General features: G+C 44.9%; 1 protein-coding gene across 1 annotated transcript in view; it reads left to right on the forward strand.

The window, feature by feature from the left end:
* The first annotated feature begins 2,039 nt into the window (after positions 1 to 2,039).
* The window catches only part of pot1 (protection of telomeres 1 homolog), a 333,590-nt gene continuing 307,872 nt past the window's right edge, over positions 2,040 to 27,757 (forward strand). The window contains exon 1 of the mRNA XM_080190783.1: positions 2,040 to 2,115. The gene's annotated coding sequence lies outside the window, so the exon portion shown is untranslated. The remainder of the gene's footprint in view (positions 2,116 to 27,757) is intronic.

Below are 27,757 nucleotides of genomic sequence, written 5' to 3' on the forward strand. Positions count from 1 at the left end.
ATAAACGCCAAGACACCGTACGCCTTTGTATGGGATGTATGGGATTGGGGGTGATCTAGGGAATTGGATCAGGAATTGGCTAGCGGATAGGAGGCAGAGGGTGGTGGTTGATGGTAAATATTCATCATAGAGTTCGGTTATGAGTGGTGTGCCTCAGGGATCTGTTTTGGGGCCACTGCTGTTTGTAATTTTTATTAATGATCTGGATGAGGGTATAGTTGGGTGGATTAGTAAATTTGCTGATGACACCAAAGTCGGAGGTGTGGTAGATAGTGAGGAAGGGTGTCATAGTTTGCAGGAAGACTTAGACAGGTTGCAGAGCTGGGCCGAGAGGTGGCGGATGGAGTTTAATGCGGAGAAGTGTGAGGTAATTCACTTTGGTAGGAATAACAGATGTGTCGAGTATAGGGCTAACGGGAGGACTTTGAATAGTGTGGATGAGCAGAGAGATCTAGGTGTATGTGTACATAGATCCCTGAAAGTTGGGAATCAAGTAGATAAGGTAGTTAAGAAGGCATACGGTGTCTTGGCGTTTATTGGTAGGGGGATTGAATTTAGGAGTCGCAGCGTTATGTTGCAACTGTACACAACTCTGGTGCGGCCGCACTTGGAGTACTGTGTGCAGTTCTGGTCCCCACATTACAGGAAGGATGTGGAGGCTTTGGAGAGGGTGCAGAGGACGTTTACCAGGATGTTGCCTGGTATGGAGGGGAGGTCCTATGAGGAGAGGCTGAGGGATTTGGCGTTGTTTTCGCTGGAAAGAAGGCAGCTAAGAGGGGATCTTATTGAAACATATAAGATGATTAGAGGTTTAGATAGGGTGGATAGTGATAGCCTTTTTCCTCTGATGGAGAAATCTAGCACGAGGGGGCATGGCTTTAAATTAAGGAGGGGTAGTTATAGGACGGATGTCGGGGTAGGTTCTTTACCCAGAGGGTGGTGAGGGATTGGAATGCCCTGCCTGCTGCAGTTGTAAATGCGCCTAGTTTGGGGGCGTTTAAGAGATCCGTGGATAGGTTTATGGACAAAAAGGGATTGGTTTAGGTTAGTGGGTCATTGTTTTGTAACTGGTCGGCGCAACATCGTGGGCCGAAGGGCCTGTTCTGCGCTGTAGTGTTCTATGTTCTATGTTCTATGAGAGGCTGAATAAACTAGGCTTGTACTCGTTAGAGTTTAGAAGAATGAGGGGAGATCTCATTGAGACGTATAAGATGATGAATGAGATGGATAGGATAGAGGTGGAGAGACTCTTCCCACTCAGAAAGGACAATAGGACTAGGGGGCACAGCCTCAAGATAAAGGGGGGGGCAGTTTAGAACAGAGTTGAGGAGGAACTTCTTCACTCAAAGGGTGGTGAATCTCTGGAATTCTCTGCCCGTTGAAGTGGTGGAGGCTACCTCGCTAAATATTTTTAAGACGCGGGTTGATGGGTTTTTGATAAGCGAGGGGATTAAGGGTTATGGGGAGAGGGCGGGAAGGTGGAACTGAGCAGCGACAGATCAGCCATGATCTTATTGAATGGCGGGGCAGGCTCGAGGGGCTAGATGGCCTACTCCTGCTCCTATTTCTTATGTTCTTCTGAGGTTAGTTCACATGGGATTAGGGATAATTTACTGCCTTGGATAGAGGACTGGCTCACCAACAGAATGTAGAGATGCTGGCGTTGGGCTGGGGTAAACACAGTAAGAATTCTCACACCACCAGGTTAAAGTCCAGCTAGTTTATTTGGTAGCATAAGCCAGTAGCTTTTGGAGGGCTGCCCCTTCAGATGAGTGATCAGGCAGCTCACCTGATGAAGGAGCAGCACACTGAAAGCTAATGGTTTGTGCTACCAAATAAACCTATTGGACTTTAACCTGGTGTTGTGAGACTTCTTATTGTGTTCTCTCCATTACCAGAGAGCGGTGTAATTCAGGGCAGTTCTCTGAGTCTCTCCATTACCACACAACAGCATAATTCAGAGCAGCTCTCTGCCTCTTCATTGCCTAGCATTACAAGAATCGCAGCTCTCAGTCTCTGCTCCCTCCTCTTGGCTGTCAAACACGTGTCTGACTGAGTGAACCGATCGCTTCCGGGTTCCCCTCTCAGCTCAGCGTCTGAACAGGAACCGAGCGGGTGAGTCCCACATTTTTGCGGCAGAATGAGCTTCTAGCTTTTCCCGCACTCAGTGCAAAGCTGCACTTTCACTGTGTTTCCTGGAAGGATGGATTAAAGAGGGGAGTGACAGCGGGAACATGGGGCTTAAATGCAAAAAAAAGCAAGGAGGAAAATGTGGTGCAAAGCAAATGATGAGAAGAATAGGCACAACTGGAAAAGTTAGTGAATGGCTCATGTCTCGCACTTACAAAGGGTCCCCTGTCCTTTCTCTTCACCGCGTTATCAGTTACAATAAGCTAGCAATTTCGCATAAGGGAAATTAACAACCTGAATGTAAACAATTCAATTTCTGTAGACAGTGCATGATGCTTCAGTTCAAACTGGACAAGTGGCCGACAGCTTGTGTCATTGTACTTAATGCATCTAGCGTATAAAATGTACGAGAGCTGCATTAACCCTCAATGTGCCAGGAGAGACCATCAGCAGCGCTGGAAACTTTAACCTTAAGTAACAGCTTCCTCGGCAAGACGAGTACCGGGGTCTGAGTAATTAGCTGCTGTCACAGGCAGTAAGCGTGTGGGGATAATGTTCGTGCCGAGGAGCCTTAATGCCAGTGAAGTGTGGGAAGCAAGAGCTCTGATAACCCACGTGGAAATGAGCTAAAATGAAACGTGTTGTTTTATTCGTTTGGCAAGAATATTTCACCCCAGTGGGATAGTTCACTTCATCAGTCCAAATAGTGAAGGAAGATCAAGGTATTTGAAAGGGAGAATTCTGCACGCTGTTGGTTTGAATTGGGATATTTCAGACGTTAGAGAATGCAATTGTTTATGCTTTTTTTTCATTTGCTCATGATTATTAAACGAAAAAAATACAATTCCCAAATGGACAACAGTTAAGCAACAGATAAGATGAGAGCCATGTTATAAAAACAGCTGTAGGAATATTTCATATTTATTGGTTGATAAATCCATGCTCCTGATTACCTTGAACTAACCAAATGCCAGAGATTCCCCCCTCAATAAAAATACTGTCATCACTTTTCTCACAATGAGTTGTAACAGCTGCAGTTTCAACCCCCAATTGCAATGACAACTGTTCCCTGCTTCTGCAGATAAAAGAGCCTGTGGTCATCCTCAACTTTTTTCTCTAGAAATTTTGGATCTCCTTTTCCAGTTGATTAATTTGAGAACACATTTGCTTTGCTCTTGCTGCACTTGAGTATACACTTTTTATCTGCAAGCACTAATTTGCAACCCAGTAATTTATTCTTGAGTGGTGCCCTCCAATTTGTTTTATCTTGTTAGTCTCGGAGAACCTATATTACTCCCGATCCACGTCTGAACAAAGTCCAAATGAAAGTTGCTTCTTGTGGACACTTTGATGCAGCCATCACTGCAATAAGAAGCATTCCTAGCTTGTGTTGGACAATTTGATACAGTCATTCCTGGCTTGCATGAACCAGTTGATGCAGCCATTCTTGGTTAGCGATGGACCGGTTAATAGTCATTGGCAGTCATTCCTGGCTTGTATTAGACCAGTTGTTGCAGTCATTCCCAGTTTGTGTTGGTCCAGTTGATGCAGTCGTTCCCAGCTTGTGTTGGGCCAATTGATATGGTCATTCCTGGCTTGTGGTGGACCAGTTGATACAGTCATTTCTGGCTTGTGTGTATCATTCGTTACAGTCATTCCTGGCTTGTTTTGGTCTGGTAGTTACAGTCATTTCTGGTTAGTGCCTCTAAACGGATATAGTCATTCCCAGCTTGTGACGGACCAATTAATGCAGTCATTTCTGGCTTGTGTGAACCAGTTGACACTGTCATTCCCGGCTTGTGTTGGGCCAGTTGATACAGTCATTATCAGCTAGTGATGGACTAGCTGATACAGTCATTCCTGGCTGTATGGGTCCAGTTGATGCAGTCATTCCCGGTTAGTGATGGACCAGTTGATACAATCACCCCCAACTTGTGTTGGATCAGTTAACTTGACATCATCATTTCTAATTTGTATATGTTGCTTGTCTTCCAAATATTGTTACAGAAGGATAGATCTTTTTCCTATTTTTATTTGGTATATTTTTTGTAAGCCCAGCTGTTACTCAGTCTCCTTTTTATGGAACAATATCATGTTATTTTTTCTGCAGCACTGCTATAACCATTAACATCCTTGCTTTTTGAGGGAACCATTCATCCTATCCTCCTTGAACATTTTGTATCTACATAAGTTATATTGATTTACAATGTGCCTGACCCAAGATGATGCTTGTGGTTCAAGAAACGGTGTAGTTACTGTTACCAGTGCCCCGGATTTAGACACCTTATTTGTAATTCTGTGTTCTAGTCCGTTATTGAGTAGGTCAGTGCTGTTGGCCATTTGCAGAAAGGGGAGAAATTGGGGAATATATTGTTCATTTTATGATCGTACAACAAGTGGGAAGTATTATTTTAAATAACCTTGTACTTTTCTGTCAGTTTTAAAGAATTCCAAAAAAGATTGATGGACCTTTTAATATTTTAGCTATTCTGCAAATGGCGATCTTATAAATTTCCCTGATATGTTGTATAAAATTCAAAAGGGCCAATTTGACCTCAAAGTAAGTTGCTTCGTGACGTGCCAAAAAAGATCAACCTGTCACCAAGCTTAGTTATTTGCTGTACAGGGTAAAAAACAACTGTCACAGTTGAGCACAGCAGGCAATTGGCATACTATGTGGCAGGTTTAGTGCAGAAATAGGGCTTTAGATCATTGGTGAGGCACTGGTGAGCATTATTTCACTTCATGTATCTCAGCATTGCTAAGTGGAAGATGCACACTAAAGACCCATAATTTATATTTGTGAGTGAGCTACTCTAACCTTGTCACAGCTGAGTTTTCAAGTTATCAGTTGCATTGCATAAGGTAACTGTCATGTCTAGGATGTATTCAGAATACAATCTGATTGTTTCTTCAAAAAAAGTATTTTGAACAAAGAATTATGTGTAGTGTTGGAAAATAACCTGTGTTGCCAAGAGATCACTCGCTGCACGTTCATGCTCCTCATTTACTGGATTACTCGTTCAATGGCATTGTGTATTGGGGAACAAACTTTAAAAGTACAGATTCATTTTAGATTTAATTAACTATGGAAGTTTATTGCAATTACAAAATGATGAAACTATAGGGCAGAAGGTATTGGGAAGATGCACTTGATAAATATGAAATGTATTGTTTTCTCTATGAATTTAATGAAGTGCTATGGTGACCGTGTGAAATAGTCATACTGTGTTCTGTATGAATTAGAAAAGGAATCCTGCAGTGCAATTTAATGATTTTATCTTTCCAAACTTAGGCTGTATTTGGAGAAAGCATTTTGAGCTAAATCAACTAGACTAGGATGTAAATGGTTGAATACAGTTGTTGAATGCTAGGGGCAAGAGTGGAAATTAAAGGTGATGAAATCGGAATTTGATATAAAAAGCATATCGTACACTGTTAAAGGATGTTGTGAAATGCGTATGTGTATGGTGGTTGTGTTACTGGACAAGTAATCCAGAGAACGTGAGCTCAAATCTCACCACGGCAATTTGAGATTGTGAAATCAGTTTTCGAAATCTGAACATTAAAAGCTGCTGTCAATAAAAGTGAAGGTGAAGCTATTGGATAATTGTGAAAAAAACAAGAGTTCATTGGTGTTCTGTAAGGAAGTGAACTTGATGTCCTTGCCCAGCATGGTTTCTGGGATCGTTTGGTGCTCCACTAACATGGTTACTTCTTGACTGCTGTTTGGATTGGCTTAGCAAACCCTCATTCATAACAAACCATTCCAAAGCTTTGCCAGAACTGGTGCAGCACCATTTTCCCAGGGCAATCAGCAACAAATAACAGAAAATACTGGAAAATCTCAGCAGGTCTGACAGCATCTGTGAAGAGAGAATAGATACAGTAAGAAGTCTGACAACACCAGGTTTAAGTCCAACCGATTTATTTGATAGTAAACTCACAAGCTTTCGAGGTTTCCCTCTTCGTCAGGTCTCCATTCACCTGACGAAGAGGGAAACCTCGAAAGCTTGTGAGTTTACTATCAAATAAATCGGTTGGACTTAAACCTGGCGTTGTCAGACTTCTTACTGTGTTTGCCCGAGTCCAACACCGGCATCTCCACATCAGAGAGAATAGAGCCAACGTTTCAAGTCTCGATGACCCTTCATCAGAGCTAAGAGCAAAGAAAATCAGAAAAGGTTTACATTATGAGGGGGCAATAATCGGACAAAGAAAATATAACTGAGGATGAAGAAGGCTGGAGGGCTATTTAGCACCTTTTAGCAGCTCTGTCAGCCTTCTTCATTCTCATTTACATTTCCTTTGTTCTATTACAGCCCCCCACCCTCATTGTATAAACCTTTTCTGATTTCCTTCGCTCTTAGCTCATCCTGACTTGAAACATTGGCTCTATTCTCTCTCCACAGATGCTGTCAGCCCTTCTGAGAGTTTCCAGTATTTTCTGTTTTTGTTTCAGATTCCAGCATTCATAGTATTTTGCTTTTATCTCAGGTGAGCAAAAATGGTGACCTTGCCGACAACATCAGTTAGCGCGAGTGGGCGAAATGACCACTACGGACTCAGGGTGAAGTTCAATAAAGGCACAGCTTTATTTTCTTTACGTTGATGGAGAAGCACAGTCAGGACATACAATCGGACTGCCCCGAAAGTGCTCTAAACAGTCCCCCTCAACGGGCTACAGTTATACCTGAACTTCGCGTTTCAAATGCTAATCCTTTATTTACAGTATTTGACTTCAGCCATCCTGTTTCGATGTTTTTGAGTGTTGGAGCAATTGTTTTAAGTGTGTTAATCATTTTTGTCTGGTTGGTTATCAATGATCTGGAATCTCTGGGGTTTGAACCATAGGTGTGTTATTGATCTCAAGAATTTTGAGGGGCCAGGAACGCTTCCTCAACTGTGTTAATTTTAGGTGTCTCCATGGGTTGTTTGACTGGTTTAGAAGTGCTGATTTTGATGGGGTGGGGATGTGTTCTTTAATTTAGTTCCTGTAGGTGCCATCCTGTCCAATTTCCCTTATGTGCTAGCCCTCATTTGCATTCTAAAAGCATGCTCTTGCCTACTGATCAGTGTCTGTTACTTTGTGATTTTAGTGGAGGGCTCTGAGGACAGCTTTAGTTTGCTTCCATTTTGTGTGCCCAATTTCATGAAATTTGTTGTCCGATAACAGTTCCCCTCTGTCTGTCGGGAACGGATTGTTCCGCCTCCCTCAGACCGATTTTCTTAACAAATTTTGTGCCCGGTGCTCCCTGCATTTGCACGCTGAAGTCGTACAGTTTAGGGGAGCCCCGGGTTTGTCAAATTCTGTGTATGCGGGAGAAGTCTTCCCAATTTGTTAATTGTCCCATATTGCCAATCATTCTGATTAGTTCCCTCCTAGTTTTGGTTTTCTTGCGCTGGCGGTATGTATAGCACATTATAACCCCCCAGGATATTGCCAGTATGAGTTGGATGGCAACCAGCATGTGCGAGATTATCTGGATCCAGGGGTGAATGTCTACATTTAGACCCCAGTCCCACACCCTCTGAACCCATGTCTGGCTCTGTGTTATGCTCTAGGGTTTTGATATGTGATTGTAGCTGGTGGTATAATCGAATAGAGTGTCCAACTTTGAGACGGAGCTCTCTCAGAACTTCTAAGTGTGGGATTGGAGCGTGTTCTGGCTCTCGGTAATATTTGAGGTCGTCTCTCAATGGGTCCGTGGCATTAAGTGTCAGGATCTGTCTACTTCGGACGTCGGTGATGTGGACCTGGCCAATAGTGACCGGTCTGTGAGGGGTGAAGCAGAAGTTTGGGCTGGGGATCGGGCATGTCAGCCCGTTGTATATGAAGGATGTTCTTGTTGTGGCTACACAATACCTGCCTCATCCTCCATATCCTGCCCGGGCAAAGTGTGGATCGGTGGGTGTAATTTCTAGGGTACAGCCCTGCGTTTTATTAAACCCACATTCCGCTGCCTCTCCTTGTCTCAGTGGGTGAAGGCAAATGGTTATCTCTCCCCTTTGTTTGCATCCCGAGAGGGAGGTACTGAACATCACGCCATGCCTTGAGATGGCCGTAACTTCGGTTATATGGTAGCGGAGGGCAGTATTGCCTCTAACAACACTGATGTTTTCAATCTGGAAGATAGGGAATGGTCCCGAGTCTGGTGTAACTATTGGAATCAATAGGACCATCCCTACTCCCGTACTCTCGCTAACCTCGCAGTCGGGGATCACTGGATACACCCGTGTCATTCCTTTCAACGTTCGGCTATCCAGCACCCACTTCTGATCTGCGAGCTGTGCTAGCCGGGTGCTGTCAATCCAATCGGGCACCTCCCCCCTGTGTACCTGGTCCAAATTATGCCTTAATTGACCTATCATCCACTGACCATACGCATGGCACAGCTGTCCCTGTTGTACCTGGGCAGTGTTTTCTCCCTCTCTATCTATAAGGTGGTTAATGGTATGGGCGTGTGTTTCTAATATTGTGATTCCATCTAGTGGAGTATGGGCATCCCTCTCCCCCAAAAGAGCCTGCTCGGCTTGTTGGGCTAGTGACCATTGCAGGATATCTTTCATCACTCCCTTCAACTGTTCTATCTTATTATTGAATCCCTGGATGTCAATTGAGTTAACCACGCTGGATCCGGTGTTTATCCCTGTGAGGATGTCATTGACTATGCCCCTTTTGCTTCTGTGTGTGTGTGTTGTCTCTGTAGTGTGTTGCTCCCATCGCATCGATAGCCCGCTTTATAGTTTCCCTGCCTAGAATTTGGTACATGTCTCGTGTCTGTTCTGAACAGTATCCTGGTACCTGGATCCCTGACATATTGATCAGAACAGGCACGATTTCTTGTTTCACATTGTCATATACAATTTCTCCCTCGTTCCACAACACCAGTCCTCCCTCCGGCCCCCCGCTCAGCAAGGGGCAGGGTAAGATTTCGGGTGTCGTGGTCGTGGGGGCACGTGTTGTTGGAAGTGCAAAACATACATATAGTGAGACCACTGGAGCCTCAACTAGTCCATAGTACCCACAAATATCAGTGTCCGGTTTCAAGATGTTTCTTTGTGGCTGGATCCGTGGGTCCTCGGGAAGGGCACAGATCGTTCCGAAGGTGCAGCCAGAGTCGCTCGGCGAGTCTGGCCGTTGGATAAGACCCAAACATGTATCCAATGTGCAGGTGAAGCAGGTCACATCGAGACCTGGGTGGACTTGTAGCCATGCATTGGAATATATTCTGTTGTTCTCGGGGTATGGTGCTGCCGGCACGTACAACGCCTCGGATGTATTGAATATTATTCCGTGGGATTGTTGATAGGTGGTGTATCGCTGGATGGTGAACCTTGACAAGAAGATCACGGATAGGGCCATCCTCAAAGTGGTTATCATCCTGGAGAGGGGTAGGAAGGGTACACAAAGCCTGGTGGCCGCCAGGTATTAGAATCTTAATATTAACTAATCTCTATAAACCAATCTACTTAGGCATGCCCCATGGCTCTCCTCCGTCCTAGAGATGAGGATTGTTAATTCGATCTCCGCTGTGTGGATAGAGGCGGTTTGTTATGGGTCGATATGTGGCCCGTTTATGTCGACGGACTACTCTTGTCTTTACAGTCAGTCTGTCCTGTCTCCCCTCCCGCCCCCCTGCCCCTGCCCTCGCCCCTGGGTGGTATGCCTTTAGCTGTGACCAGTGTTTCCAGCAGCCTTTCCCTTTGATGTCAACACAGGCACATGTGTCGCCGGTGAGGATAATTTCATGGGGTCCTACCCATTTCGGTGCGAACCCTGTTTGATTGGGGGCAACTCGGACCAAAACCTTGTCCCTTACCTGGGGAAGTGTGGGGGTATGGCAGATGTCATGTTTCCTAACCTGGTCTTTTGTAGCCTGTTGGTCTCTGGCTGCGTGGTGCAGCTCTCTGAGTTGGTGGTTTAACTGTTGCACATATCTTTTCATTTTATCCCGGAGGGGTGCCAGTTCTTCTCCTCCTACCGCTATGTTTTCTGGGAGTCTCATTGTCCTCCCCGTCATTAATTCAAATGGTGTAAGTCCTATAGTGCGACCGGGGGTTACTCGTAGGTGCATTAAAATACAGGGAAGGACATCTACCCACCCCTGACCTGTCTCAGCAATTGCGTTTTTAAGTGTGCGGTTCATTCGCTCGACCATCCCAGTACTCTGAGGGTGGTATGGGATATGGAATCGCTGTCGGATTCCCAGGGTCTTACAAGCCTGTTTCGTTATTTTGCCTGTGAAGTGGGTTCCTTGGTCGGAGTCTAGTTGTAGTGGGACTCCCCACCTCAGGATGATTTCGTATGCTAGGATGTGGGCTACGGTGGTGGCTTTGCAATCCCGAGTTGGGAATGCTTCCACCCAGCAGGTGAATTGATCGATGAAGACTAAACAATATTTCTTCCCTCGGCTAGTGGGTAGGGGGCCTATGGAGTCGATCTGCAGGTTTTCCCAGGGTCCTTTTGGTCGGGGTTGGTGGGCCAGTTTGACTCTCAGGGGTTGGCCGGGGTTGTGCTGGGCGCATATGATACAGCGCTGGCAGTGTTTGGCTACAACCCGTCCCATCCCTGGCCACCACCAATCAGCTGATAGTCGGGCCAGGGTCCCATCCCGACCGGAGTGGTCCGGCTCGTGGTGGAGTCGGAGTAGTTCGGTGTGTATAAATGAGGGGGCGACTACTTGGTGCCCTCTGCGCCACACTCCATCTTTGTCCCTGGATGCCCCTGCCCGTTCCCACTGTGCCACCTCATCTGGGCTGGTACTACCCTGCAGCTTATAAATATCTACTTCCTCCAAGGGTGCTGTTGTGGTGGCGGCTACGTGCGGGAGGGCTTCCCCAGCTGCAGCCTTGGCCGTAACGTCTGCTAGTCGGTTCCCTTTTTGTTCCGCTGTCTTTACTCTTTGGTGGGCTTTTATCTTAATTACGGCTGCTTCTGAGGGCAGCCTGGCTGCAGCTACCAGGTCTGGGATTATATTTTTGTGCTTTATGCGGCCCCCGCTGTGGTGATAAACCCGTGCCTTTTCCAGGCCATCATGTAATCGTGGACCACCCCAAACCAAACGCATATTGGCTGTCAGTATACACATTTACTCGCTTTCCCCTCCCTGCCTTGAGGGCTTCCGTGAGGGCTATGAGTTCGGCCACTTGGGCTGAGGTCTCCCCACCCAAAGTGTCTTTTGCTACCGGTGTCCCTTTTTGGTCTACTACTGCCCAACCTGTGTGGTATTGTCCGTCTACTCGTCTTTGGGACCCGTACAGTATGAGGTCGGGGTTATCTAGGGGTTGGTCATTAATCCCTCCCTCCTCTTCAATGTCTGGGTTAATCGGGCAGTAGTATGGACTTCCCTCTGATAGGAGTCCCTCAGTGGGGTTCTTCCCAGTGTCCCGCACTATCTGGATGGACCGGTCTTGGGGGAGGAGTACCACTTCCCAATTGGCCCTTCAGGCATCCGAAACAGTCCGGAGTCGGCCTGTATTCAGGAGCTCAACGATGGTGTGTTTCATGTGTAAAATGAGTTGTCCTGACATAGTAATCGGTTCACATACCCTGACTGCCCAGGCAGCACAATCTAGGGCCGCCACACGCTTGTGCAGTCCCTGGGCTACTGGGGATTGTCGGGTGGAATAATATGCCACCAGTTGCACGGTACCCCCGTATTCTTGGGTTACCATGGAGCTATAAAATCCCTCCTCTGAGCCATAGAAGAGGTGGAAGGGTTTGGTTATGTTAGGCAGGCGTAGGGCTGGAGCTGCTAATAGTCCTGATTTTAGGCGGGTGAATGCTACCTCCTGTTCGGGTCCCCACTCGATGATTCCTGCTCCTGGCTTTCCCCCTTTGATCAGCCGCTGAATTGGTTCAGCCAGGGATGCGAACTGGTCAATGAAATTCCGGCAGTAGTTAAAGAGTCCCATAACTCTACGCACCCCTTTGACTGTGTTTGGACGGGGCATATTTATAATCCCGGTCTTCCGATCGGAGGGGAGGGCTCTCTTTCCTTGACTTATGTTGTGTCCTAAATACCGGACCCCCTGTTGTGCAATCTGTACCTTTGTTGGGTTGATTTTAAACCCCGCAGCCTGCAAAGCACGTAGGATTGTGGACAGGGCTTCTATATGTCCTGTGAGGTTGATGGAGGCAACAAGGATGTCATCCACATATTGGAGGAAGGTACTTCTATATGGGGACAGATCGCAGTCCTCAAGGGCCTCACTCATAACTCGGTGGAAAATGTTGGGGCTGCTGTGGAACCCTTGGGGGCGGCGTGTCCATGTGTACTGTTTCCCTCCACAGGTAAAGGCGAACCTTTCCTGGGAGTCCGTGTGAAGCGGGATGGACCAGAACCCGTTTGCTATGTCTAACACAGAGAAAATACCATGTTCAGGTCGGAGTCCGTTAAAAATAGTGGATGGACTCGCGACTATGGGGTGTTCTTTCGGGGTTATTTTGTTTAGGGCAGTGTAGTCTATGGGCAGTCGGTAACTTCCGTCTGGCTTACGGACTGGCCGTATCGGGGAGTTAGTGTTGGACACTGTAGGTCTTAAAATACCCTGGCCTGAAGGATTTTCTCAGTGGCCTGTAGCGCCTCGGGCTTTATGGGGTATTGTTTGTGAGGGGTGTGGATTGGCCCGTGTATGTGTAGGGGAGGGATTTTTACGAGGCCGCAGTCTTGTTTCTCCGCTGCCCAGACTTGGGGTAATGATTAGTATAGAAGCCCTACTATCCCTTCCTTTCCCCAGTCTCAGGCTGTGTATGTGTGGTCTCCTGCCCAGACTGCAGCCACGTTTCTGTTGGGGACCCAGTATCCCTGAATCCCACTTTTGTGTTCCTTTTTTGCAGTCCTCAGTAGGCACTTGTTAAAGGCATCCACCACCGCCCCTAACTCCCCCAGGAGGTCTATTCCCAAGATCGTTCACTCCTGATTCGGGCATACCCAGAAGTGTACTGGGAGTGAGATGTCCTCAATTTTTAGTAGGATTGCCTCGCTCTGGTGAGCTGGAGTTCTATTTCCCCCTATTCCCACTACTACGATGGACCGGTGGGTTGTAGGAAGTGCCATGTTGGTGAGGGATATCGCGGCCCCAGTATCTATTAATATTTTGCATCGCCGGCCCCCTAACGATGCGTTAACCCAGATGTGGGGGTCGACTCCCGGGGTGGGGGCCGACGCAATTCATGCGGTCTTTTGCTCCGCCAGAGTCTGTATAATATCCAGCAGCTGCTGGTGGCTGAGGTGTGCAGTATCGGAAATGACTTTGTTCTCTTTCAGGTCGGAGGCGCTTGCCGGGGTTTGGTCGTACCTGGGGGGCTCTCTCTCTCTCTCCTCGGGAACCTCCTGCTATGGCAAGCTGATTCGTTGTGTCCAGTCCTGCAGCAATTGTGGCATATGTGGGAGGGTTGGGGCGTCTGGACTCGGCGGTCCTTTCTATAATGACCAGGTTTCCCACACCTATCGCAGCCCCCTCCGTCAGTTCCCAGGGAAGATACCCCTGCCCTAGTGCTTTGGATCTTTCTCTGTTTGTTGTCTACAGTAATAGCCCAGTTCTCTAGTTTGTCAAAGGTGTTGAAGTTTACCAACCTGGTCTTTAGGATTGCTTGGTGTGCTGGGCTCAGCCCGTCCTTATATAGCTGGAGGACTGTGGGGTTCTGTCTATCGGCATCGGGCATTCCCCCATGGGCCAAAAAGGCGTCAAATTTCCGTCGCCCGTATTCCTGGGCTCCTTCCTCCTTCCCCTGCACTATCCCTACGATTGCGTTCCAGCTCACGGGGACTCGCCCCAGGGGTTGGGTAATATCATCTTTAATATCCATCAGAGTTTGGTCTTGCTCTCGGCAGCTCTCGTTCAGGTTCGCACACCAGGTCCCGTTCTGGTGCTCTACCTGAAGACAGGCCCAATAACTCTCCAGCATTTTGGCTCTTACAAGCCCTGCTATGTCCCGGTTATGTAAATTGTAACACATTTGCATCTCCTTAAGTTTTTGCCAGAAGATCGCGTTACTGTGTCTGGGCTGGAGGGTCGGGAGTTTGTCCAGCAGTTTCATGGTGTCCCCCGGGGTAAGGGATACATATGTCATCTTTATCCGAGCCTGGGCTGATCGCCCTCGCCCATCTCCCCCTTGCCCCCCCGGGGACACACTCAATTTTAATGGGGGCTGCCATTACGCTCTGGGATGGGGGGGGTCGGTGGTAGGTGGAATGCTCCCCCCTGTTGGGCATAGTGGACCCGTTTCATCCACTAAACATTCCCAGTTGGGACACTCCTCACTCGGAGGTTCGCGTGAGAAGTTGGACAGCGCTGGCAGCACAGGGTTAGCGGCCATCACAGCGGCGTGTTGTTGCTGTGCAGCTTGTTCCTGCTTGCCTTGTACATATTTATGAACTCGTCCTGCAAGGGTGACATGAGCCTTTAATATTAGGATCCAAGCCTTGTCATCCTTGCTCCTTTTCTCTTTCGCCCACCATTCCCGTTGGGTTTCGAGGTTTCCACCCTGCCTTCATCATGCTTTTAATTAGATTCTTGTTTTTCTCCACCAGATTGCGGGTGAGGGACTCTTCTGGTCCCCATTCAAAGGTGGTACTGTTGTTATCCATGTTAGTTTCCTTTACTAGGGTCAGTAGTGTACCAACCCTGGCTCTAATGCTTTCACAAATACTTGTGTGTGTATCTCTGATTGGATTACGATCTTGTGTTCCCACTGTTAGTACGTTTGTACCTTCAGTGACAACTCGCAGAGCCCGACCTGCGTGTAGCGGGGAGATTGTTGCTCTCAGAGGCGGATGAGCTCTGTACAGCCTCTCCGCAGGGGCTGCAGCGTACGGAGAGACTACCGACTACAGTGACCGGGGCCACGAGCTCCTACCCAAACTCCTATCGCTAAATTGACTCTCAGAGGGCAGCCGTTTCCCTATCTCCCAGGGAGTCACCTGGACCTGGGTGCGGACTGGCATGTAGTCGACTGCAGGTCGGAGTCCCCCGATGTGTAGCCGTTTTTTCATGCTACCAGAGGTCTCCTACTTGTAGTGGTCGAGGCACTCACAGAGGCTCCAGACTTAGTAGCACCCGGACATGTAGCAAATTCCTCGCGGATTTTGCCCCCAGTGGCCTGATCTTTCGCGCCTGCAGAGGTCCTCACCGACTTGCAGCGCCTGGACGCATACCGAACTCCGTGAGTCCGATCCCAGTGGCCCGAAACCTCCTTAACCTTAAATCCCAGGGTGCTGTCCCTGAACCTTAAATCCCAGTGTAGTATTCCTACTCTGTAACACCTGTTCTGTCGGGCCCCCTAGTGGGCAGTCAGTCTGTGGTCGGGGGTCAGCGGAATGTAAAAATAACACAATGAATCACAGTTCGCGATCCCAGCCGCCCGCCCAAAAAGAAACTTAAACCCACGTTACCGCTGTGCAGCTACTGAACGGACCCTGTTCACAAGTTCAGATTGCGGCAGCCGTGAAACACCGCTCTGACACTGGGACACTAATATTCCGCGGGTTCAATGAAATGAGTAAAGATACTCACCCAGTGCCAGGAGACAGCGTTCCAGCGATGGTCGCGATCCCGGACGAGACCCCAATTGTTAGCGTGAGTGGGCAAAACGACCACTACGGACTCAGGCTGAAGTTCAATAACGGCACAGCTTTATTTTCTTTACTTCGACGGAGAAGCACATTCAGGACATACAGTCGGACTGTCCCAAAAGTGCTGTAAAGACTCCCCCACAACGGGCTACAGTTATACCTGAACTTCACGTTTCAAATGCTAATCCTTTATTTACAGTATTTGACTTCAGCCATCCTGTTTCGATGTTTTTGAGTGTTGGAGCAATTGTTTTAAGTGTGTTAATCGTTTTTGTCTGGTTGGTTATCAATGATCTGGAATCTCTGGGGTTTGAACCATAGGTGTGTTATTGATCTCAAGAGTTTTGAGGGGCCAGCCATGCTTCCTTAACGGTGTTAATTTTAGGTGTCTCCATGGGTTGTTTGACTGGTTTAGAAGTGCTGATTTTGATGGGGTGGGGATGTGTTCTTTAATTTAGTTCCTGTAGGTGCCATCCTGTCCAATTTCCCTTATGTGCTAGCCCTCATTTGCACGCTCTTGCCTACTGATCAGTGTCTGTTACTTTGTGATTTTAGTGGAGGGCTCTGAGGATAGCTTTAGTTTGTTTCCATTTTGTGTGCTCAGTTTCATAAAATTTGTTGTCTGATAACACATCCGTATCCTGAAAGTGAATTAAAACTAATGTATGTTGATGATTTTAAGAAGAAAAGAGATGGGAGCAACCATGTGGCTTGTCAAACCTGCTCCACCGTTCAGTACCATCATGGCTGATCTTGGACATCAAATTCACTTTTCCTCCCTGCTACCCTACATTCCTTGATACTTTGAGACACCCACCACCTTAAATATATTAAATCATTATCCATCCATTATCTTCTGGGGGAGAGAATTCCAAAGACCCATAACCCTTTGAGAGAAGACATTTCTTTGCACCTCAGTCCTAAACGATTGGCCTCTTTTTCTGCAAATTGTGCCCCATTCTTCCAGATTCCCCAGCTAGGGGAAACAATATCTGAATAGCTAGTCTGTCAATCTTGAATGAATTGGTTAGATCACCTCCCATTCTTTTAAATTCTGTAAAATATAGAATAATATTACTCAGTCTTTCATCACAGAGTACCCTTTTATCCCAGGGACCAATCTAATGAACCTTTGCTATATTGCCTGTAGTGCAAGTATATCCATCCTTAAATATGGAGGGCGAAACTGCACACAGTATTCCTGGTGCAGTTTCTCCAAAACCTTGTAAGGTTGTAGCAAAATTTCTTCAACTTTGTGATTCCAATTTCTTTGAAATAAAGGCCAACGCACCATTTGCTTTCTTAATCGTTTGCTGTACTTGCATGCTAAATTTTCTATGGTCTTTGTATGAGTATACCAGGTGTCTTTAAACTTCGATGTGGAGGTGCCAGCGTTGGACTGGGGTGGGCACAGAAAGAAGTCTCACAACACCAGGTTAAAGCCCCAACAGGTTTAGTTGGTATCACAAGCTTTCAGAGTGCTGTTCTTTCATCTGTTGATGAAGGAGCAGCGCTCATGATATCAGATAAACCTGTTGGACTTTAACCAGGGGTCGTGAGACTTCTTATTGTCCCTAAACTTCAACATCTACAAGTTTCGCACACCTTTAGAAAAGTATCTACCACCTAAGTGCTCACTCATTCTAACTGCCCATATCTGTTTGCAGTCTTGCATTCCCTTTCTTTTGTATCAGCAAACTCAGATACGTTACTTTTTGTCTCATCATCTATATCATTAATATAGATTGTAAATAGCAGAGGTCCCAGCATTTATCCTTGCGGTACTCTACTTATCACGGTACGCCAACTTGAAAATGCCCCACTCATCCTTACTCTCTGCTTCCTATCCAATAACAAATCCTCTAACCATGTAAATTTTCTTCTTTAACAGTCCTTTGGGGTCAAGGATGACTTGCTTCCACTCTGGGAAGTGGGTTCTGTGGTTACTGAATAGTCCACAGCCACAGGTTTGGTGAGATGGATGGGTAGGCCGCTCTGGATTCTGCATTCTCTTTCCGCTGTTTATGCTCGGCCTCTGCATGCTCCATCCTGTGATGCTTGAGGTGATTGGTGCCTTCACAGATGCTTCTTCTCCACTTTGTATGTTCTAAGACAAGCAGTTCCCAGGTGTCGATGGGAATGTTGCATTTCTTTACGGAAGCATTCAGAGAGTCCCTGTAGCCTTTCCTCTGCCCTCCTAGTGATAGCTTGCCATTGTGGAGCTCAGAGTAAAGCACTTGTTTTGGGAGTCTTTTGTTGGGACTGTGGACAGTGTGGCTCACCCATCACAGCTGGTTGACTGTGATCAGTAACTTGATACTGGGAATATCGGCCTGGGAGAGGACACCCCCATTAGTACGCCTATCCCGCCAGTGGATTTGCATGATTTTGTGGAGGCAACGTTGGTGATATCTCTCCAGAAATTTGAGGTATCTGCTATACATTGTCCATGTTTCTGATGCATACAGGAGAGCAGGGATCATGGCTGCTCTGTAGACCATGAGCTTGGTGTGGAATTTGAGGCCTCTGGCTTTGAACACTCTGAGTGAATATGTTAGCCTCAACTTCATGATCCCTTATCCTGCCTATTTAACTTTTTGTTTGGCACCTTATTGAATGCCTTTGCAAATTCAAGTTTACTACATCTACTGGTTCTCCTTTATCTAGCCTACCTGTTATATCCTCAAAAAAACTCAAATAAATTTGTCAAGTGCTATCACCCTTCCGTCAAACCACATTAACTTGTTCTAATCGTGCTTTTTTATGTGCATTTTTAAGAAATCTTTAATTGGTTTTGACAATTTCCTGATGACTGATGTCAGACTGAGATGTAGTTCCCTGTTTTTTTTTTTCTCTCCTTTTCTTGAATAGTGAAGTTATCTTTACACTAACTTCCCATTGACTGAGACTGTTCCAGGACCTAGGGAGTTTTGGGAAGTCATAATATGTGCAGCTACTATATCTGCAGCCATCTTTTTAGAACCCGAGAATGTAGGTCATCAGCTCCTGAAAATTTGTCAGGTTTTAGTCCCTTGAATTTCTCAAGTACTTTTCCTCCGATATTAATCATCATAATTTCCTCACTCTTCTGAACCTGCAGGTTACCTTCTATTTCTAGAATGTAACTTGTGTTTTCTATTGTGAATACAAACACAATATTTATTCGATGTTTTGCCATGTCCTCATTTCCCATGATAATTTACTATTGTTGCTTCTATGGGATGACCATTTACTACTCTCTTTTTTATTTACTTGTAAAAACTTTAATGAAATGGTTATATATTCTGGACTAGCTGGCATATCCTACTTTTCTTCATTTCTTTCAACTTCTTGGTGGCCGTTTGCTGGTTTCTAAAACATTCCCAATCTTCAGATTTACTGCTATTCTTTGCAATGTTATAAGCCTCAGCTTTTAATCTATTATTATCCTTGACATCCTTAGTAAGTCACAGGTGGACCTTTTTCACTGAGTTTTTAATGGAATCTATTTTTGTTGACTGTTTGAAATTTTTTTTGATGTTTCCAGTTGTATCCATAATTCCACCATTCTTGGTGAACAGTAGTAGTGTTCATTGTGCTAGTCGCTCATAAGAACATAAGAAGTAGGAGCAGGAGTTGGCGATCTCGCCCCTCGAGCCTGCCCCACCATTTAATAAGATCATGGCTGATCTGAAGTGGATCCGTTCCACTTTCCCGCTTTCTCCCCATAACCCTTAATTCCCTTGTCTGTCAAAAACCTATCTACCTGTTACTTAAATGTATTTAGCGAGGTAGCCTCCACCACTTCAACGGGCAGAGAATTCCAGAGATTCACCATCCTTTGAATGAAGAAGTTCCTCCTCAACTCCGATCTAAACTGCCCCCCCACCTTATCTTGAGGCTGTGCTCTCTAGTCCTGCTATCCTTCCTAAGCGGGTAAAATATCTCTACCTCTACCCTGTCCATCCCCTTCATTATCTTATACGTCTCTATAAGATCCCCGCTCATCCTTCTAAACTCCAATGAGTACAGACCCAGTCTATTTAGTCTCTCTTCATAGTCCAACCCCCTCATCTCCAGTATCAGCCTAGTGAACCTCCTCTGCACTCCCTCCAAGGCCAATATATCCTTGCGCAAGTGCGGCGACCAAAACACTCTCAGTACTCCAGCTGCGGCATCACCAGTACCCTGTACAGTTGCAGCAAGACTTCCCTACTTTTATATTCTATCCCCCTCTCTATAAAGGCCAGCATTCCATTCGCCTTCTTGAACACCTGCTGCACCTGCAGACTGGGTTTTTGCGACTCATGCACAAAGACCCCCAGGTCCCTCTGCACCATAGCATGCTGCAGCTTTTCGCCCTTTAAATAGTAATCCCTCCTACTATTATTTCTGCCGAAGTGGATAACCTCACACTTGCTAACATTATACTCCATCTGCCAGGTCCTCGCCCACTCGCTCAGCCTATCCAGATCCTTCTGCAGACTTTCCACATCCTCCACGCAATTTGCTTTTCCACTCATCTTCATGTCATCAGCAAATTTTGTCACCCTACACTCAGCCCCCTCCTCCAGATCATCTATATAAATGGTAAATAGCTGAGGCCCCAGCACCGATCCCTGCGGCACTCCACTAATCGCCAATCAGAATAGCACCCATTGATACCAACTCTCTGCTTCCTATTAAACAACCAATCCTCTATCCACGCTAACACCTTACCCTCAACTCCGTGCACCCTAACCTTTTGTAGCAACCTTTTATGAAGCACCTTATCAAACGTCTTTTGAAAATTTAAAAACACCACATCCTCTGGTTCCCCTCTGTCTACCGCACTAGTCACATCCTCGTAGAAATCCAATAAATTCGTCAAACACGACTTCCCCTTAATGAATCCGTGCTGCGTCTGCTCTATCAAACCATTCTTTTCTAGGTGCCTTGCTATTTCTTCTTTGATGACGGATTCAAGCATTTTTCCAACTACAGCCGTTAAACTAACCGGCCTATAATTCCCTGCCTTTTGCCTGCTACCCTTTTTAAACAGCGGCGTAACATTAGCTGTTTTCCAATCTTCTGGCACTTCCCCGGAATCCAGCGAATTTTGGTAAATAATTACTAAGGCATCTACTATCACCTCTGCCATTTCCTTTGGAACCCTGGGATGCATTCCATCCGGTCCTGGGGACTTGTCCACCTTCAGTCCCATTAGTCTATCAAGCACTACCTCTCTAGTGACAGTAATCGCATTCAGGCCCTCAACTCCAACCATCCTTCTATCTTTAATATCCGGCAAACTATTCGTGTCCTCCTCCGTGAAGACCGAGGCAAAAAACTTATTTAAGGCCTCAGCCATTTCCTCATCTCCCCACTAAATCCCCCCTCTCATCCTCTAAGGGTCCAATATTCACTCTAGCAAGCCTCCTCTTATTTATATACTTGTAAAAACTTTTACTGTCCTTTTTTTATATTTTGTGCTAGTTTAGCTTCATAGTCTATCTTTCCTTTCTTTACGCTCATTTGAGTCTGATAATTTGTGGAACTTTAGGAAGCAGTAATGATTTTTGGAGGAAATGAGCTCGTAGAAAGTTTCATTTAAAGTTCCCAACCAAATCCGGAGCATGAACGAAACATATTGTGCTGATCAGTGGGACTCATGGGCATGGTCCACTTTTCTCAAACTCATATGAGAAGATGATATGATTCCTTTTTAATTACATTTACTAATTGAGTTATTTTGTGCAAGAGGTGAATCACATAATGGAATAGATTATGAACAATGAGTGTTCCTGCAATGTACGTTAATGCTGCATTCAAACGGCTCATCATTTTCTTGGCTAGCGAGGAAGAGCACGATGCATGAAATGGGATGTGGGTAATCGAGGGTAAACCAAGAAATCGCCTCCCAGCTAAAGTAGTAAAGTTAAGATTTGCTTTTAAAAATTCTTTTTGTTGAGATTGTGTTTTATATTTGAGTCTCTTTATTAGTTATGTTCTTCTAAGTAAAAAGTGAGGTGCATATAGATTGTCCATTCTGTTGAACAGACTGGGTCAACTCACTTGAGATCCTTTTTGAATTTTTTTGAAAAAGGCATTTAACTTCTGAGGAATGAAAATCTTACTGGTACTTTTTTTTAATGTAAAAAAAATTATTTTTGATTTGAAAGTTTATATTAAAGTTTAGCTTCATGGTGTGTGCCTTTTAAAGCAAGAGAAAGGGGAGTAAGTAATTGGGTTTCCTGTTGTTGTCATCACAATGGCTCTGTGCTCTCCTTTATAGATCATTTAAAAAGAAGGGATCCTTTCTACAGAGGAGGAGGATGATCCTTTGATTTGATTTATTATTGTCACATGTATTAGTATATAGTGAAATGATTGTTTCTTGAGCGCCAAACAGACAAAGTATACCGCTCATATAGAAGGAAACGAGAGAATGCAGAATGTAGTGTTACAGTCATAGCTAGGTGTAGAGAAAGATCAACTTAATGTGAAGTAGGTCCATTCAAAAGCCTGATGGCAGCAGGAAAGAAGCGATTTTTGAGTTGGTTTGTACGTGACCTCAGACTTTTGTATCTCTTTCCCGATGGAAGAAGGTGGAAGAGAGAATGTCCGAGATGCATGGGGTCCTTGATCATGCTGGCTGCTTTTCTAAGGCAGCAGGAAGTGTAGGCAGAGTCAATGGATGGGAGGCTGGTTTGTGTGATGGACTGAGCTTCATCACGACTCTTTGTAGTTTCTTGCAGTCTTGGTCAGAGCAGGAGCCATATCAAGCTGTGATGCAACTGGGAAGAATGCTTTCTATGGTGCATCTTTAGAAGTTGGTGAGAGTTGTAGCGGACATGCCAAATTCCCTTGGATAAAAACAAATTACTGCAGATGCTGGAATCTGAAACCAAAAGAGAAAATGCTGGAAAATCTCAGCAAGTCTGGCAGTGTCTGTAAGGAGAGAAAAGAACTGACGTTTCAAGTCCCAATGACCCTTTGCCAAAGCTTTTCTTTGCCAAGTTTTCTGAGCCTCCTGAGAAAGTAGAGGCATTGGTGGGCTTTCTTAACTATTGCATCCATATGGAGGGACTAGGACAGGTTGTTGGTGATCTGGATACCTAAAAACTTGAACTCTTGACCATTTCTACTTTGTTCCCATTGATGTAGACAGGAGCATGTTTTCCATTATGTTTCCTGAAGTTGATGACAATCTCTTTCATTGTATTGACAATGAGGGAAAGATTATTGTCGCTGCGCTAGTTCACCAGATTCTCAATCTCATTTCTGTACTCTGCTTTGTCATTGTTTGACATCTGACCCGCTACGGTGATGTCATCAGCAAACTTGAAAATCGAGTTGGAGGGGAATTTGGCCATACAGTCGTAGGTGTAAAAGCAGTATAGTAGAGGGCCGAGAGCACAGCCTTGTGGGGCACCGATGTTGAGGATGATCGTGGAGGAGGTGTTGTTGCCTATCCTTATTGATTGCGGTTTGTGGGTTAGGAAGTTTAGGATCCAGTCACAGAGGGAGGAGCCGAGGCCCAGGCCACCGAGTTTGGAGATGAGTTTTGTAGGAATAATGGTGTTCAAGGCTGCGCTGTAGTTAATAAATAGTACCTTGAGGCACTGTCCTCCTGTACATCCACCCTGAAGTCAATTTAGGTGTTAAGAGGTTAGGAGAAAGTGTACACAAAAATAATCGCTGAGAAATTCTAAAGCTCTCTCCAGTCCACTCTTGTCATCTGAACTTCAGTCCATTAGCAATCAATAGATTGTTTATTTTGTGAATTGTCTTCTTTGGCTGGCGGTGTGGTGTGGGGAATTTTGTAAACCATTATAGCTTTTAAGGAGATAACAGTCATGTTAAATATTGGCCTGGAATTAGTTGTAGCAGGGCATCGTGCAAATTGCCTTTATTGCCAGGGGATTGGATGCAGGAATAAGGAAGTGTTGCCACAATCATGCAGGGCTTTGGTGAGACAGCACCTAGAGTACTGTGTGAGTTTTTCCTCTCCAAAGTCTCCTTGAAAGAAGGATATACTTGCTTCAGAGTAAGTTATACTAAATATTCATAGATTGGATGTCTGGGGTGAGAGAGCAGATTGCGTAACAATGAGAGGCTGAGTTAATTGGGTTCAGATTCTTTTGTGCTTAGAAGTATGAGTGGTGATCTTATTGAAGTATTCAAGATTATGAAGGGGCTTGCCAAGATAGGCACTGAGAAGGTGTTTTCTCATGGCTGGGAAATCTACTACATGGGGCACAGTCTCAGGATAAGGGACTGATCATTTAGGACTGAAATGAGTACCAGCTTTAGCTTGCTGTGTTGAGCTTAATTGGCAACTAATGTACAAATGCATCAATTTCTTGAAATGTGTAAGGAGTTTGAAAGGAGATGCTACTTTCATGAGCTGAAACCGTGGTGATTGGTCACTCTCAGGGCATCTCTTCCTTGCTTCAAACTATTGGCAATTTGTACGCTGATAATTGTGTGTACCATTAAGCTCAAGTTATTTTCCCACAAATTCGAGTCCAATCTATCACAGACTATACTGTCAAGTACATTTTTTTTTAAAAGCACAGTTAGCATTTGTTGTCATGAGCTGAACTACAAAAGGCAAATTTAAAAATGAATGAGGACAAAGCAAAGGTTATTTCTTCTGTTTAAAAAAAAAAGGTGATCGATAACATCCAGAAAGTTCAAAGCTAGTCCTGAGATTTTGGCAGCATTATTGATCCTTACCTTCCATTTGTAGTTGGAAGAATTCGTTTTTGTCCTGATTTTTGCAGTCAGCAAAGGAAAGCTACTTGTCATTCATTATGCTTACAGCTATCTGCAAACTTATTGTGGGATTTTGCACCACAATTTGCTGCCATTAGATGTGTGATCCAGTGTGGACTCCTTTCAGTCGATCCGGGACTTGTGTTAGCAGGGTAAGCAACAGCATGACCCTTCAACCAATCTGATTAAAGAACCCTCACTGAGCCACAATAGTTAGAATTTTTAATTCAATGGGCAGAATTTTACTATCCTGCCTGCCACAGGAATTGTAGTGGGCGGTACCTCGAGAGGGATATTCCAACCTTGGAATGAGCGTGGCCGGAAAATCCCCCCCCAATGTGAATATTGGATAGAAAACAAATTTAAGAGAGGGAAAGATAATTGTGAAAGAGATAGTTCAGAAAGAAAAGTGTCAAAACAAAATAAATTACAGAATGAAGGAATAACTAAATTTTCAGTGCCAGAGAGATTGTTTGGCAGTAATTGACATTTTGTGATGTTTAGTGGATAACTGGTGGAAAGGTAATGTAATTTCATGCCCTTAACGTGTTTTAATGTTCACACTATTGGCAAGGTATTATGAAGCCTGTGGAGAACCAGGACAAAGTGGTCAGAGACTTTGGGATTTTTGTGTTTAATTATAATGTGCAGTTGAGAGACGTTGCTGTTTAATTTTCTCTGTTGTAAAGGTGTTTACTGAGAACTTCAGTTTGGTTATTATCCCCCTAAAAAACATTGTGGAAAAGCAGTGCCACCTGTCCTGTTGGTGCATTGAGCATTGGAGCTCTGTGTTCGTAGAAAGAAAATGCCCTTGACACCTGCCCAAACTTTGCCTTTCTACCTCCCCTCAAACTCTGTTTCTTTTTCTGACTGATGTAACTTCTGTGAATATTTTTTGGGGCGGGATGTCGGGGAGTTTCTTCCTCTCTCTTGAATTTCACTTTATCCCAAAGAAGATTCTGATACCTAGGAAGGAAGATGTTTGGAGCATGGAGAATGATTGAGTCAGGACACATCAGAAGTTATAATGTATGTGAAGAATCATACTGTATTTAGGGGGTCCTGGTGCTATGTATTAAGACTATAATGTTGTGTACTGGGCAATGGCACTGTGCTTTAAGATAATTAGAAGCTGCGGTAAGAATGTGATAGTGTTCCTATGGGGGATTAAACCTGCAGTTGAGCTAATAGAATGATGTCATGCTAAAACTGTAACTGCAGCAAAATTTGTTGGAAAAAAAATATAATCATGAGTTTAAAACCTGCAACTGTTTGAATGGGATTGGCAAAACCTTTTAAAAGGCGTAAAGGTTCTGTGAAGTAATCATTTTTTGTCAGGGACTGTATTGGTTTCGCTGGTGTATTTTTGCAGAATTGTATGTTTTTGCTGTCACAAGCTTTACATTAAATCTGATTGCATCATAACATGTAGGCACTTTGAACAAGGGCAGCAGAATGTAGCAAAGATTAAAAAAAAATGAAATCTCATCATTTTAAATTGGTAAGCTAAATAAAAATGCAGCTCTTTGGCCTTTTTGTCAGAGGTAAGAAGAGCAGTATGTATGCAGGGTCTGACTGATTGCGGAGTCTATAACAGCCTTGTCCGTAAATCATATTTCCAAAATTGGGGGCAAATGTGTAAGGGCTGGGAGTGGATATGGGATTTGCGTACCAGTCTCGCATTCTTACACGTGATGCATTGAATGTGTGGATAATCCTTTCTCAGCAGCTGCTGTAGGTATAACTCTGCACACCCGTATGCTTTAAAGATCAGAAGATGCTGTTCAGGGAGGTTGTTATTGAGGGCTGTGAGCTGATTGGCGCTAACATTGGACCCTGTTGCTTCTGCTTTGCGGTAGAATAGTCAGTGCGATGAGAGCCAGCTTTGGGCACCAAGTACACTCCCAAGGATGCCTGAAGACATCCTACCCTATTATGGGAAGTTTGCTTGAGACTGGCTATAGGCTCCTTCCATTTGATGATAAGGAATTTATAAAGCCTGTTTTAGGTACAAATGTGCTGGACCAATTCACATGGATGCAGCCTAGCACACTGCTACTACCAATTGTTATAAAGGGGAGGCTGATCCCCTTTCTGAGAGCTTATACCTAACCACTCAAAGAGGAGTATCTCACGTCATAATCTGTTGAAAGTGTGTGAGAAATAGTACAATCTTCTCTTCAGCAACTTTTAGTATGGTTAACTACCTAAATAACTACCTGAGACTCTCAATTTGTTGATTAAACACAGCAAATAATACTTTATTTGTCTAACTAACAGTGGACAGGTTAACTAAACTATTAGTAAACCGAAAAAAACACAATTCTAATGGAATGCTGTTTAAATAAAAATATCACTTATCAACAAAAGAAAACATTTTTAATCAATCTCAAAATTTCGACCATGTTTGTCGTCTTCTGGAATCTTAAGAACATAAGAACATAAGAAATAGGAGCAGGAGTAGGCCATCTAGCCCTTCGAGCCTGCCCCGCCATTCAATAAGATCATGGCTGATCTGTCGTGGCTCAGTTCCACTTTCCCGCCCTCTCCCCATAACCCTTAATCCCCTCTCTTATCAAGAACCCATCAACCCGCTTCTTAAAAATATTTAGCGAGGCAGCCTCCACCACTTCAACGGGCAGAGAATTCCAGAGATTCACCACCCTTTGAGTGAAGAAGTTCCTCCTCAACTCCGTTCTAAACCGCCTCCCCTTTATCTTGAGGCTGTGCCCCCTAGTCCTACTGTCTTTTTTGAGCGGGAAGAGTCTCTCCACCTCTATCCTATCCATCCCATTCATCATCTTATACGTCTCAATGAGATCTCCCCTCATTCTTCTAAACTCTAACGAGTACAAGCCTAGTTTATTCAGCCTCTCCTCATAGCTCAACCCCCTCAACTCCGGTATCAGCCTAGTAAACCTCCTCTGCACTCCCTCCAGGGCCAAAATATCTGTCTCTTCTGCCTGAAATCACTGTCTTGTTTTGGTATGTTTGCTATTCAGATGAGGCTTTGAGCTAAACGCTATTAACTGTGACAGACAGCAGTTGCTGTGTCTCTCTGGAGCTGAGAGCTGTCTCTGTAAAGCTGTGGCAGGTGCTCTTCTTCCATTTGTGTCTCCCGTCTCTCACACCACTGATGACATACCAACATCCCCACAATAGGATTGGTTCTCAGGTTACTAAAGCATCAAATTTAAATCTAATAGGCCATTGTTATCCAAGTGCCTAATTTAAAATGGGCAAAATTTAAAAACAGCCTGTCGTCCTGGCAACACTACTGTTTGGCCTTTGATGCAATGTTTCAGTCT

This window comes from Carcharhinus amblyrhynchos, chromosome 6 (genome assembly GCF_965287045.1).
Source record: "Carcharhinus amblyrhynchos chromosome 6, sCarAmb.v2.hapA, whole genome shotgun sequence".
Lineage (NCBI taxonomy): Eukaryota > Metazoa > Chordata > Chondrichthyes > Carcharhiniformes > Carcharhinidae > Carcharhinus > Carcharhinus amblyrhynchos.